General features: G+C 37.0%; 1 protein-coding gene across 2 annotated transcripts in view; it reads left to right on the forward strand.

The window, feature by feature from the left end:
- Positions 1-14,814, forward strand: part of ELF2 (E74 like ETS transcription factor 2) — a gene marked incomplete at its 5' end in the record, with an annotated part of 79,413 nt that overhangs the window by 26,328 nt on the left and 38,271 nt on the right. The window contains one exon of one of the 2 annotated variants that reach the window (XM_081091752.1): positions 6,415-6,431. The exons of the other annotated variant lie outside the window; for it this stretch is intronic. Of the gene's footprint in view, positions 1-6,414; positions 6,432-14,814 lie in introns of those variants that run through there. 2 annotated transcript variants of the gene reach the window in all.

A 14,814-nucleotide genomic window follows, 5' to 3' on the forward strand; every position in this document is an offset into this window, starting at 1 on the left:
AAACTGCTGGCACATACATCTATAATCACAACAATTTGAAACTTATATTTATTCATCATAAGGCATGCAGACCATGGAATGAGTCTATGATATACTGACTTATTTGACAATACTATATTTCATGGATTTTTAATAACCTTATAAGGATGGTTAATATATATAGATTAGTTTAGAATAGTTTCATCATAGCTTAATTTTGTTTTTATTTAAAGAATCAAATGCATTTTCAAATGAGTTAAAATCTGACTAAATTTTTATTCTTCTGACATCTAACATCTAGAATGTTTACAAAATGAATGAAGGTTGTTATGATTTGTCCTAATTCATGTTTTCTTTTGAGTAGTGGAGTAGGATCAGGCTCATTTCTCATGATACAAAGTTTTCACTTAAATTCCAGATACCTGTAAATTTTGGAGAAATTGAGTGGGAAGAAAAGCAAAGGAATATTTATAAAATAGTTATATCAGTTTTTATTTGGGGAATTGGTGGAAATGAGATTCATACAGACAAGATTTCCTTTTGTACATCTAGGGAACACTTCCTGAAATGTTCCTATAATTACAACTTAGGTTTATATACATTTAAAAATGTTCATAATTAGCCTGGTGTGGCTCAGTGGTTGAGCGTCGACCTATGAACGAGGAGGTCATGGTTTGATTCCCAGTCAGGGCACATGCCTGGATTGTGGGCTCACCCCCCAGTGGAGGCAGCCAGTCAGTGATTCTCTCTCATCATTGATTTTCTCTCTCTCTCTCCCTCTCTGAAATCAACAAAAATACATAAATTTAAAAATGTTCATAATTATGCTAATTGATCTGTATGTCAGTTCTCTGCATATTTACAATAAGTTTTTCTTCTTTTATTCCTATATATCCATATGTATGTATCCACACAAGAAACATGTTCATGATGTCACCCATGCAGGAGTACTATAATCATGTAATGATATATATTTAGCCATTTTTATTATTTTGTGAATAAAATGATTTCTAATTTTATTAGGTGTAATTATAGACTAAAAGTCTACATTTTCCTCACAGAGTTTTTATGTAATTGTAATAGTCTCTTAAAAATTTATAGGGAAAATCAGATATGTTTTGAAACTTTAAAAATAGGCATATTCATATAAATCTATAAATTGCTTTTTGATGAGAGCTTAGGGTTAGTAATCATGAAGAGCCTTTGAAGACTAGCAGTGCAGTCTGGCTGAAGGCAGTCTTGAATGGCAGGCAGGAAATACCTCTGTCAGGGGCTGTAGGCTCTACCAGTTCTGGAGGCTGTTCCTGAGACTGATGGGGTGAGTTGAGGGTGGAGAGGAATCTCTTGAATTCCATTCTAAGATTGGAAAATGCAGTTTTTATGTTTACTCAACATATATGTATATTATATGACTGTAAATTTTAACAGGTTGTTACAGATTACTATTTAAAAGTAATAAGTTTATGCCAGTGCAATGAATAATAGATAGCTTTTTAAATTTTTATTTATTGATTTGAGAGAGAGAGAGAGAGAGAGAGAGAGAGAGGTGTTGTTCTACTTATTTTTGCATTCACTGACTGATTCTTGTATGTGCCCTGACTGGGGATTGAACCTGTAACCTTGGCGCATTAGGATGAAGCTCCTGGCCAGGGCAATAATAGATAAGTTTTGATAGAAATCTTTTAAGACTTGTCTGAGAAGATTGAGCTGTTTAGGCTCTCTGCCTCTTCATCTTGCACTTACATTTCACTTAAATTTATGAGAATATATTAATAAGTACTTTGTATTTTTTATGTGCGAAGGCACTGTTTTCAGCATGTTTCAGAGAAAAGTTCAATTTACAGGATTAGGGCATGTTGAGAAAGCGAAGAAGGAGGACAGTCTGTAGGATTGGATGGACAGGTAGGAAGTAGGCGAAAGGCACTTTTGACTAAGGGAAATGTCTTTAATAAATGGGTGGAATATTAAAGTTCAAGGTTTATTTTTTTATTTTTTAATCCTCACCTCAAGGTTTATTTTTTTATTTTTTAATCCTCACCTGAGGTCATTTTCCCATTGATTTTTATTTAGAGAGAGTGGAAGAGAGAGGAAAATACAGAGAGAAACATATTGATTGGTTGCCTCTTGCATGTGCTTGGACCAGGGCCCCGGCCAGGGAGGAGCCTGCAACTGAGGTACATGCCCTTGATTGGAATCAGACCCAGGACCGATCAGTGCCCAGGCCAACGCTCTATCCACTCACTGAGCCAAACTGGCTAGGGCTCAAGGTTTGTTTAGATGATACTGAGTAAATAAGAAAGACATTGACAGGATGTTCCACTACGAGTTGTGACTAGATTGTGATTTGAACCCAAGAGTTAGTCATTAGGTATATAAAATGCAGAAATATTTGAAAAATTTTGAGTGGTAGGGGGAAAATGAGGCAGAAAGGCTAGCTTTTGAGTCAAGGGATAACTTGAGAAATATTAAAACAAGGTTAGAAGTAATAGGAACAGAAGGGGCATATGTAGGCTATACTACTATATAGAGTCTAACGAGACATGACAGATTACAGAGAGCAGCTTAGTTAAGATATTATTCACTAAGTGATAGTGTATGGATCTGAGGAAGGGAAAACTGTCTCAGGAAACAGGTAAGTTTGGTAATAGGCGTGTTGATTTTGAGTTGAAGCAGAGCACCTACGGGGACATATTCAGGTATTTAAAGCTAGGATCCTGACAAATGGATAGTCAGGGTCCCATCACAAAAGAGATGGCATATTCAAATTAGGATAATTTAAGGAACATTAATTTTATTCCCCTTCATCCCTCTAATCAATCCCCTTTCAAGAACTCCATTGCCCAAACCCAGTCTGAACCCAGGGGAGTTCTGTTGATGAAGTCAGCCTCCTGGGACAGACAGCAGAGTGAAGAAAGGTGGAGACTAGATTGGGAGGGGCAAGTAGAAGCTGTCTAGTACAACTGAAGCTTAGTAAAGAAAGGCCAGGGAGCAACTGATTTGGGAATCATTCTCATTGAAGCCATGAAAATAAATGAAATTTCCAGGGCGAAAGGTATTTAAGAGATTTCCCCAGGGAAGAAGATATTTAAATTCTATATTTTCTCTCTATGATTGAGAACCAAGGACACAGAATTAAGGAATTAACCTTAGGGAATGTTTACATTTTCAGGAACATGAAGAAGCCAAAGAGTAGTCAGAAAATGCTGGAAGACTATTCCTGAGCTATTTTCTTTTCTTTTTAGCCTTTTAAGTAGCTCTCATCAGTAGGAAAGGGAAGAATATTCGCTGGCTTGGTTAAGATTTCCACACTTATCCAAATAAGTATTTAATCTCTTCAGAGTCTGTTTCACTGTCCTAACATAGGACATCAGTGCTGTGAGGATTACATAAAATAAACATATCAAACATAGTGCTTATGATGTAGTAAGTGCTCCATAAGTGTTCTCTTCATTAACACCTATCCGTGTGCCTTCAAATATGGAAAAGGTCTTTTATACATTAAAACTGAGCATTTATTTACTTCTCTGTTATCTTTCTCTTTCCTTTCACTTCCACTTGTTAAAAAACACACGAATGCTTTGTACCTCTAGTCTGTACTTTTTGCTTATCATTCCTTTCTTAGCTTAACTGTTTGGCAGCTACATTTATCATTCTCCTGAAGCTCTTTGTTTATCAGATTTCAAAGGCCACTCCTTTGCCAAATTCAGTGACCCACAGAATCGTCCAGAAATAGCTCCTTCTTAATCTGGCCTTCTTATCTACTGAAACACTGTATTCTTGCTGCTTTTCTTACTGCCCCAGGCATGGACTGTATTTATGCTTTTTAGCTTTTGGTCAAATAGTTTTCTCTCAAGAATGTGTTCAGGTATTAACCAGTCTTTAAGTCCCAACAACATGAACTTTCCACAGAGATTGTGGCCTACATTAAATACTTCCTTTCCTGATCTGCTACCAGCGGTTCTCAACCTGTGGGTCGCGACCCCTTTGGGGATCGAACGACCCTTCACAGGGGTCGTCGCCTAAGACCATCAGAAAACACATATATAATTACATATTATTTTTGTGACTAATCACTATGCTTTAATTATGTTCAATTTGTAACAATGAAAATACATCCTGCATATCAGATATTTACATGATGATTCATAACAGTAGCAAAATTACAGTTATGAAGTAGCAACGAAAATAATTTTATGGTTGGGGGTCACCACAACATGAGGAACTGTGTTAAAGGGTCATGGCATTAGGAAGGTTGAGAACCACTGCCACACCATCGAGGTATGTGCCCCTGACCGGAATCATACCTGCTACCCTTTAGTCTGCAGGCCAGCGCTCTATCCACTGAGCCAAATTGGCTAGGGCTGATGACTTACTTTCTTAATACTGTTCTTGTGTACATACTCCTTTTGTTTTCAAAGTGAGCATGTAAGTCCCTTGAAGACAGAAATCATATTTTTAAAGTTTTTCAAATATGGAATGTAAGGTAGTGTATTATATTATACACTAGAGGCCTGGTGCACCAAAATCGTACACTGGATGGTGGGGGGGTGTCCCTCAGCCCGGCCTGAGCCCTCTTACAGTCTGGGAGCTCTTGAGGTATGTCCGACTGACAGCTACGTGCTGCTGAGGAGGCGGGAGAGGTTCCTGCCACCGCTGTTGCACTCACTAGCTGTGAGCCCGGTTTCTGGCTGAGTGGCGCTCCCCCTGTGGGAGCGCAGTGACCACCAGGGGGCAGCTCCTGCGTTGAGTGTCTGCCCCCAGATGGTCAGTGCGCATCATAGCGACTGGTCGTTCTGCCATTTGGTCGATTTGCATAGTAGCCTTTTATTATATAGGATAGCTGTTAGGAGCTACAGACTGAAACAACTTGAGTTTTGATTTATATCGCAGTCTAAGCATGTACCATCTAGCCCAGCTGGTGTGGCTCAGTGGTTGAGTGTCGACCTATGAAACAGGAGGTCATGGTTTGATTCCAGGTCAGGGCATATGCCTGGGTTTTTGGGCTAGGTCCCAGTAGGGGGTGTGCAGGAGGCAGCTGATCAATGATTCTTTCTCATCGTTGATGTTTCTCTTTTCTCACTCTTTCTCTCAAATCAATTAAAACATATTTAAAAAAAATACCTAAGCCCTAGCTGATTTGGCTCAGCGGATAGAGCGTCAGCCTGTGGACTGATGTTTTTATCTCTCCCTCCTCCTCCTTCTCTGAAATCAATAAAAATATGTTTGGTAAAATACGTAGAAAAGAACCATCATTGTAAAATCTTAAATTTTTTTGTTTAAATGCTAAATATTGAATACCTTAGAGTTATTTAGAATATAAAAATGTAGTCATCCAGAAAACATAAATGTGGTCATCTAAAATATATCAAAACCATATTGTCATATTGAAGTTATTATCATGTTAAAATCACATAAGGTTTTAATCATTCTTGCTTACACCTAAGTTTTTTTTTTTCTTACAATGAAAGCAAATGCATGCTCATTAGAAAATTTGACAAGTACATATTGCAAAGAATAATCAGTGAAAATGACCCATAATCTTACCAGCGAGAGGACAGTAATTGCTGCTTCTCTACACTTCCTGCTGAACCTTTTTCCCCCAATGTTCTTTTAAGCATAATTAACATTAAGTTATGTAATGCAAGTAGAATTACTAATCTTTATGAACAAACATTGACTGAAAGGCATCTAGTAGCTTCCCCCTTTCCCCTTCTCTTGTATTTTTTTAAAAATATATTTTATTGGTTTTTTACAGAGAGGAAGGGAGAGGGATAGAGAGCCAGAAACATCGATCAGAGAGATCGATCAGCTGCCTCCTGCACACCCCGCAGTGGGGATGTGCCCGCAACCAAGGTACATGCCCTTGACCGGAATCGAACCTGGGACCCTTGAGTCCGCAGGCTGATGCTCTATCCACTGAGCCAAACCAGCTAGGACCCCCTTCCCCCTTCTGATCATTGGGAACAGAACTTTGGTTTTTAACCAGGTAAAATAAAGTAATTATCAAGAAAACTTAGAAAACTTCTTTTGTGATCAACAAAGTTGTGTTTAGACATTAGTTGAAAAGGCAGATGAATGATAAAAGAATTTGCATACAATTCAACATGAAAGCAGCACTTTTTAAAAAAATAAGTGAAAGTTTAGGTTTTAAAAATGCAGTTTAAGAAAATAAAAACAGATTTCTCTCTTGAAAAATAAGATAAGGAGTCCAATTTCTTCTTTCTTGAAGAATCTCAAAACTAAGTTGGCTTCATGATGAGCTGTGACAATTTTTGTATTTGTTATATCATCAGAAATCCTCCCTGTGGCACAAAAGGACTCTTTTAATTAGAAAATATTGTTGCCACAGGGAGGTAGAAGATCGACATGAAAAACTGGGCATCTGAAAAGGAGCCCCTATCCTAGGATTACCTGAAGGGGAAACAGATTGAGCCAGAAAGAAGACAATGCTGGTAGGTTGGTTTTTAATTTATTAAGAATATTTACATTTTACATTTAATTACAATTATTTCAACTACCTACACCATATTTCTGTTTGAAGGGTGAAAATGATTCATTCCTCCTGAAGGAAGGAGAAATAATATTATATAGTATTTTTCCTCTTAAACAGTTTGCAGATTCCTAATATTTGTTTCTTTTATAGATAAAGCTCTAGGGCTTTTCATATCTTCACTTTCTTAGAAGCCACCACTTAACATCTTCAAGCCTTTTAAAAAATATATTTTTTAATTGATTTCAGAGAAGAAGGGAGAGGGAGAGGGAGAGAGAGATAGAAACATTGATGAGAGAGGAAGAGAGAGACATCCATTGGCTGACTCCTGCATGCCCCCTACTGGGGATCGAAATTGCAACCCAGGCATGTGCTCTGACCAGGAATTGAACCCAGGACCTCTTGGTCCAAGGGATGGCGCTCAGTCCACTGAGACACACCAGCCGGAGTTCAAGCCTTTTTAAAAATTTTCATTTCTAGTATTCCTGCTTCTAATCTAGAAGTTTCCTAATTTTTTTTGAACCATTTTCTTCCAGTTATCTATTTTCTTGAGGTTAGCCTAATCACTAGTTTTCTAAAAATATAAAAATGTGAATCTTAAGTTCGTTTAGTTTTGATTCTAGAATTGTTTGAATTATAATTGTACTGTGATTTAGATCAGTTAGAAAGCATTATTAGAGAAAAGTTTTAATATTTTAGGAGACCATCAGTTGTAGGATACATTCTGATTTCAGAGTTGTCAAAATGTGAAAAAATGTATATCTTAGAATTAATGAAATATGATAGTATGCAATTATGAATCATAACATTTTCATTTTTTGGAAATCAGACATTGAAATATCAGGTTTATGAAAAACGGAAATGAGTTGCAGTTGTGGAAGTCTATATGTTTTGATTAAGATCTCTAAATTTTTTTAAAAATTGGATTTATTGGGATACACTAATTAATAACATATAAGTTTCAGATACACAATTTTATAATATATTCCATTGTGTGCTCATCACTCAAAGTCTAGTCTCCTTCTGTCACCATATATTTGATCCCCTTTCCTCTCTTCATCCTCCACTGATTTTCTAAGATCTTTCAATCCTTTACTGTCTTTTAAGAGAGGGTATTTAATTTAAAAAAACATTTAACTGTATTGTGTAAAACTATACAAAATAACCATAGTATTAAATTATGGAGAGTATAGAAGGTAAAAAAATATTTTAATATAACACATTTATTTACTTAAGTGAATAAATAGTTTTATCATAATTGGCACATTTTAATTGGATTTTATGATCTGAAAATAAGGTAAAATAAAGCTTCTGCTTTCTAAACTACTATTTTAAAACAGAACCCTTCAAAGGCTCTTTAAAATAGCCAGTGATTTTTAGTGTACTTGAATATATGTTTTACAGATTATTAACTATGTGAAGAAGAAAATACTGGCCAACAGCAAAAAATTAACTACCTTTTAAGAGTTTTTCTTTTTTACCTTTTTATTTAGCCTCAATATGTTCGAATTTTTAAAAAATGTTTTTATTGATTTCAGAGAGGAAGGGAGAGGGAGAGAGAGATAGAAACATCAGTGATGAGAGAGAATCATTGATTGGCTGCCTCCTGCATGCCCACACTGGGGATCGAGCCCACAACCCGGGCATGTGCCCTGACTGGGAATCGAACTGTGACCTCCTGGTTCATTCATAGGTTGACACTCAACCACTGAGCCACACTGGCTGGGTTGTTTGAATTTTAAAGTATGTTTTTTATGCAAAGTATGTTTTTTATGTTTCCAAAATAGAACTGTAAATGAAAAGTCAAATAAGACAAAACATCATCTTGAATACAGTCTGAACGCCTTAGCTCCTCATTCACTTAACTATTCTTACTCACCTTCTATGCTGACTGCCTCTATAGATTTGAGCTGTCAGCGTGCTCATGGCCAATACTAAGCCAGAGGCATAGAGATGAGGTAGTTGCACAGCTAGCCTTTCTTTTTGGAATTAAAAGCTGGGTGCTTTGAAACAGTGCTGTTTCAGGAGGAGGAGGAATCATTGTCCCTTATGCATCCTCCATGGCCTTCTGTAAGTGGGAAAGGGGTCTGCAAGCTTTCTTTCCTCCCTTTTTTTAAAAAATAAGTTTTCTTGCATTCATCACTCAGAGGAGGTCATGAACACTTTTTAACACAGGTATCAACTGTTAATTCAGTATCAGTTTTTGATCATTGTGTGTCACAGGCCTCTTTGGCCATATGGTGAGGCCTGTGGACCTTCTCCCAGAACAATGTTTAAAAATATATAAAATACCTAGGATTACCAAGAACCACACGTATTGAAATGCAGCTTTCAGACTGTTTTAATTGTGATATATTAATGCATATGCTTCTTGAATAATGCATTATTAAGACCTAGTGGCAGATCTAAGTTACTGCCCCTTAATTGTTTGCTTTAACTGATTTTACAACATTCTTATGTTTGAACATATATTTCTTTAAAGGCTTATTTCATAATTTATGACCTCTTTGTTCGTCTGAGATCCCCTTTATGTCCATGATTTTTCTGTGACTAGTGGTTCTCAAACTTGAGCATAGATCATAATCATCTGGAATGCTTGTTAAAATACAAATTGTGCCCTAACGGGTTTGGCTCAGTGGATAGAGCGTCGGCCTGCGGACTGAAAGGTCCCAGGTTCGATTCCAGTCAAGGGCATGTGCCTTGGTTGTGGGCACATCCCCAGTAGGGGGTGTGCAGGAGGCAGCTGATCCGTGTTTCTCTCTCATCAATGTTTCTAACTCTCTATCCCTCTCCCTTCCTCTCTGTAAAAAAATCAATAAAATATATTTTAAAAAAATACAAATTGTGAGGCCCCATCTCCTGAATTTCTGATTTGGTGGGTCCAGCATGGGACTCAAGAGTTGACATTTTCAACAAGTCGCCAGATGATGCTGATGCTGTTGGCCCAGGGTCCATACTTTGAGAAACATTACCTAGACTGCTGGGAATTGTAGCACCAAAAAAGAACTTCTGTTCTTATGAAAACCCAACTAATACTGTAGATTGTTATGTTATGTCATAGGTATCACAAAAGATTGTTATTGGGGGTGAAAAGTTACTAAAGTTCTTTCATGTCTATATGAGGTGATATAGTGAATTACTACTATTAATTCATTGGTAGACATTCATTGAACATCTGTATTCCAGGCACAATATATGGCATGGGACTAGAGCAGTAGATAAGACAGGGGCTATCTCTGTATTCATGGCGCCTAGAACCTAGTAGAGAAACAGATCAAGTTGCCATACTTTAAAATTGCTTTGTCACAAATCAGATTACATAAATTAACAAATCTTGAAATTGTTCTTTGAGTTAATATTTGCAATTAAGCTAAAATAATAAACTCAAGGATCATTTCAAACATTTGTAGCAGCAGATAAATTCTCCTCCATATGACAGTTATTAGGTATGGTTGAGATACTGGTAAACTGAATAGTTATAATGTAAAAACTACCTTTTATACACCAAGTACTGTCCTAGCTCTCAGGGAGTGATTCAAACTTGAATGAGATGTGGTGTCTGGCCTAAAGAAGTTTACCAACTGACTAAGTTGAAAAAACAAACAAGTATTCAAGGAAATAATAGTATGGAGTAGATAGAGTTGGGGAAAGGTGAGGAAAGACAAAAGAATTGCCAAATATGGTAGCTAATCTCAAGGTTTCAGACTGCATTTTTGCTACTGTGGTAGGTCATATTTAAATTTCATCCTAAGGGCATAGTTGACAGTTAAGGGCTCTGGGTTTAGGGGCAGAGGAGCAAATTAAATAGAATTAAGCACTTATAAATCTCACCATTTAAAAAATATATATTTTTAATGATTTCAGAGACAAAGAGGGAGAGAAAGATAGAAACATCAATGATGAGAAAGAATCATCGATTGGCTACCTCCTGCATGCCCCACACTGGGGATTGAGCCTGCAACTCAGGCATGTGCCTGTCCCGGAATCAAACTGTGACCTCCTGGTTTATAGGTCAATGCTCAAACACTGGCCGTGCAGCCTGGTTTGGATAAAACTGGATTTTACGAGGAAGTGTACAGATGGGCCTAGGACAGTGGTGGGCAAACTGCGGCTTGGCAAACCGCGGCTCGCAAGCCACATGTGGCTCTTTGGCCCCTTCAGTGTGGCTCTTCCACAAAATACCGGCTCCTGCACATGGGCCACGAAGTTTCAATCGCACTGTATGTGCGTGCCCGCACGTGGTATTTTGTGGTAGAGCCACACTGAAGGGGCCAAAGAGCCACATGTGGCTCTCGAGCTGCGGTTTGCCGACCACGGGCCTAGGAGAAGGTTCAGGAGCCTGACTTAAGTTTTGTAGGTAAAGAATCTTTGTCAGTTGCAAGGTTTTTTTCTGGTTGAGAAGTCGTCATTTATACCTTCTCTTGCCTTTATTCCTCATCCATTGCTAAATCATGTCAAGTGTGCCTCCACAATGTATCTTGAATCTACCAATTTCTTCCCATCTTCATCACTACTAGCCTAGTCGAAGTTGCAGTTATTTTTCATATGAGTTACTGCGTTGTCCTTTGGCCTTCTGATTGGTTTTCTTGTTTGAACTCTTGTCCCTTCTTTCCACCACCCCAAACTATCCATTCTTCACATAATAGCCAAAGTGACTTAAAATATATATATTTATAAATTGAGTCATAATACTCCCGTAAAAACTTTCAGTGGGTCTAATTACACTTAGAATGATATTCAGGATATTTTAAGACACTGAATAATTTGGCTCTTCTCAGCTATCTAGCAACAACAGCAACATAACTCCTAACATTTGAAGTTTGTTTACTATATGGCCAGGAATTGTTTTTAGGGCTTTACATATCAACATATGTAATCCTCTCAACAACCCTAGGCTGAATAACTTGTCCAAGGCTAGACGTCTGTTTAAGTGGCGATGCAAGGATTTAAACTTAGTAAGGAGAGCTCCAGAGCCCAAGCTCAGAGGTATTTATGATTAATTATATCATCCCCCCCCCATCCGAACAGTTATCTTTCACCTTTTCATTAATCCATCCTTTACCTTCACAAGGGTGCTCACATACTCAGGTGTTTTGTGTTTTTCCTGGAATATACGCCTTTTCATTTTTCAGCTTCTAACTCCTCGTCATCACTTAGATCTCAGTTTGAATGTCACTTTCTCACATAGAGAGAGTGAGGCTTTAGTTCAGCCGTGGGCAAACTACGGCCCGCGGGCCGGATCCGGCCTGTTTGAAATGAATAAAACTAAAAAAAAAAAAAAGACCGTACCCTTCTTTGTAATGATGTTTACTTTGAATTTATATTAGTACACACAAACACTCCATCCATGCTTTTGTTCCGGCCCTCCGGTCCAGTTTAAGAACCCATTGTGGCCCTCGAGTCAAAAAGTTTGCCCACCCCTGCTTTAGTTAATACTCTTCTATCTTACTTAGGACTGTTCTGTTATTTTTGTCAAAGCCTTAGCTACAACTTGTGAAACAGTAAACTCCCACTCTAAGGTGATAAATATTTTAATATATTCAAATGTATAAAAAATGGCATTATTGTAAGTTTAATTAAATGACCCAAGTCTGTCTTGTGTGAAGGAAGGTGTGTGTGTGTGTGTGTAATGGGCTCCAGGAGCCAGGTATCCAAATGAGTCTAAGGTGCGGCTGTGGTTTGGTGCCACCTGGTGGTCTCTGCACTCCAGGGACTGCAGAGTGGAAGATGGGAGGCAGTTACAGGTCAGGTCACTTACCTGAAATCGTGTGTTCATGAAGTCTTACTCATGAATATATATATTTGTGTCTATGTTTAATGTTTCTTCGCAGTATTTCATACAGCTAGAGACCATATTCAGTGTGTTTACTGGTATTGCTCAGAGCCAAGATACCAAGTAGGGTTTCAGTAAAGTGTTTGTTGAATGAGGTGGGGAGTGAATGAGAAGACATTGTGAACCAGAACAGAATGCCAGGAATTTTGTATTTTATTTGGAGACTGACGAATAATTTAACTTGAGATTAGACTTTGTGGAGATATATGGTTGAGAGAGAAAAGGCTAGAAAGACAGAGTACAACTAAGTTGTGGTGGCTGTTGAATAAAATACGAACTGTGTGAAACATGATCTGGAGAAGACAAGAAGTGAAAAGGACATTTATTTTAAGCAACTAGAGCATACTAAAATAATAGAAATAGAAGACATAGCTTCCAAAATACTTCATTGGGGTGGGGGGAGGTAGGTTAAAGAATACAGTAAACTTGACCAGTCTAACAAGGGGAAACAAAGGATAAAAATTCTGGAAATATAAATAATAAATCAAGCCCTGGATGGTGTGGCTCAGTTGGTTGGGGCATCATCCTGTACACCAAAATGTTGCAGGTTCGATTCCAGGTCAGGGCACATATCCAGATTGCGGGTTTGTCTCAGTCAAGCACATACAGGGAGGCAACCAATCAATGTTTTTGTCACATATCAATGTCTGTCTGCCTCTCGCCTCCCCTTCCTCTCTCTAAAAATCAATTAAAAAAATTTTTTTAAATCCTAAATCCAGATAGTAGAAATAAGTCCCAAACATCAAAAATTATATTAAAATCACCTATTGTGATATTAACAGGTTTTGTGTGCTGTTTTTAACAGGTTCACAAAACAAAATTAAATAGGAAGAATGGAAAAATACATTCATCAGAAAAATACCAAAGGAAGCTGGTATCATAAAATAAAATAAAATAGAATTTAGGGTGAAAGTCTTTTAATTTGGACATTGAGAAACTCTTCAAATTACTAAAAGAATCCAGAAAATAATCATCGTAAACTTATATGCATCTAACAACATAGCTTTGAACTACTATTTAAAGCAAAAACTTTCAGAATTACAGAGAGAAATGGACATGTCTATAAAACATTAGGACTTTAATACACCTCTATTAAAGCTGAAAAATCAAGCAGACACAAAATTAAAAAATGGCATCAAAGAACTGAACCACAGGACTGACAGCTTTCATAAACTGGAGATATATAAAACATTGTGCCTAACCCAGTAAATTACAGTCTTGTATGTATGTATGTGTGTGTGTATATGTGTGTGTGTGTGTATATATATATATATATATATATATACACACACACACACACAAATCAGTTTTTAACTGTGTACTAGACTAGGTCATAGAAGAATTTCAGCAATGTCCAGAATATCAGTATCATTAAAATAGTATTTCATCATAATGCAATAAAATTAGAAGTCAACAATGAAAAGATAAAAATATGTCATAAAATTGGTAAATAAAAACTCATTAATGGATGAATGAGGAAATGAAAATTATAAAATGCAGCTAAAAACAGAGCATTGCATGTAAAGATCTGAGATGTGACTTAAGCAGAACTCATGGAAATTTAATAGTTCTAAATGTATTTATTGAAAAGTAATAAATATTGATATAATGAACGTGTGTTTATTTTATTTTTTAAAATATATTTTATTGATTTTTTTACAGAGAGGAAGGGAGAGGGATAGAGAGTTAGAAACATCAACGAGAGAGGAACATCGATCAGCTGTCTCCTGCACACCCCCCACTTGGGATGTGCCCGCAACCAAGGTACATGCCCTTGACCGGATTTGAACCTGGGACCCTTGAGTTCGCAGGCTGATGCTTTATCCACTGAGCCAAACCAGTCAGGGCATGAACATATGTTTAATGCTAGGTGTTAAAGAATCAACAGGATAAATTCAAATTAAGTAAAAACGAAACAATAAATTAATAAAACTCAATAAAATAGAAAATAAAATAATACATTATTAATAAAACCATGAAGTTAATAAAAATGGATAAACATCTGTAAAGACAGATCAAGGAACAATGAGTTCTATAAAGAACAAGAATATCACCGACAGAATGGAGAGTTTTAACGTCATTAGAGAATACTGTGAACAAACTATTGCCAAAGAACTTGAAGACTTATGACATGGACAATTACAAAAATATATATCCCTGGCTGGTGTAACTCAGTTGGTTGAGTGCACCAGTTCGATTCCCAGTCAGGGCACATACCTGGATTTTGGGCTCGATCTCTGGTAGGAAACGTGCAGGAGGCAGCTGATCATGTTTCTCTCTCACACCAATGTTTCTCTCCTCCCTTCTTCTCTCTCCCTCGCTCTTCCTCTCTCTCTAAAGTCAATAAAAACATATTAATATAAATTACATATAACTAAAAAAGAAATAGAAAATCTAAACAGATGAATAACCATTTAAGTTCTGTAATTTCACATATGCATCACCTCATTCAAATAAAATCCAGACTTAGGTCTATTACTAAAATTTCAAGGGATATATAATCCCTATCATA

This window comes from Myotis nattereri (genome assembly GCF_964212035.1).
Source record: "Myotis nattereri genome assembly, chromosome: 5".
NCBI classification, from domain to species: domain Eukaryota; kingdom Metazoa; phylum Chordata; class Mammalia; order Chiroptera; family Vespertilionidae; genus Myotis; species Myotis nattereri.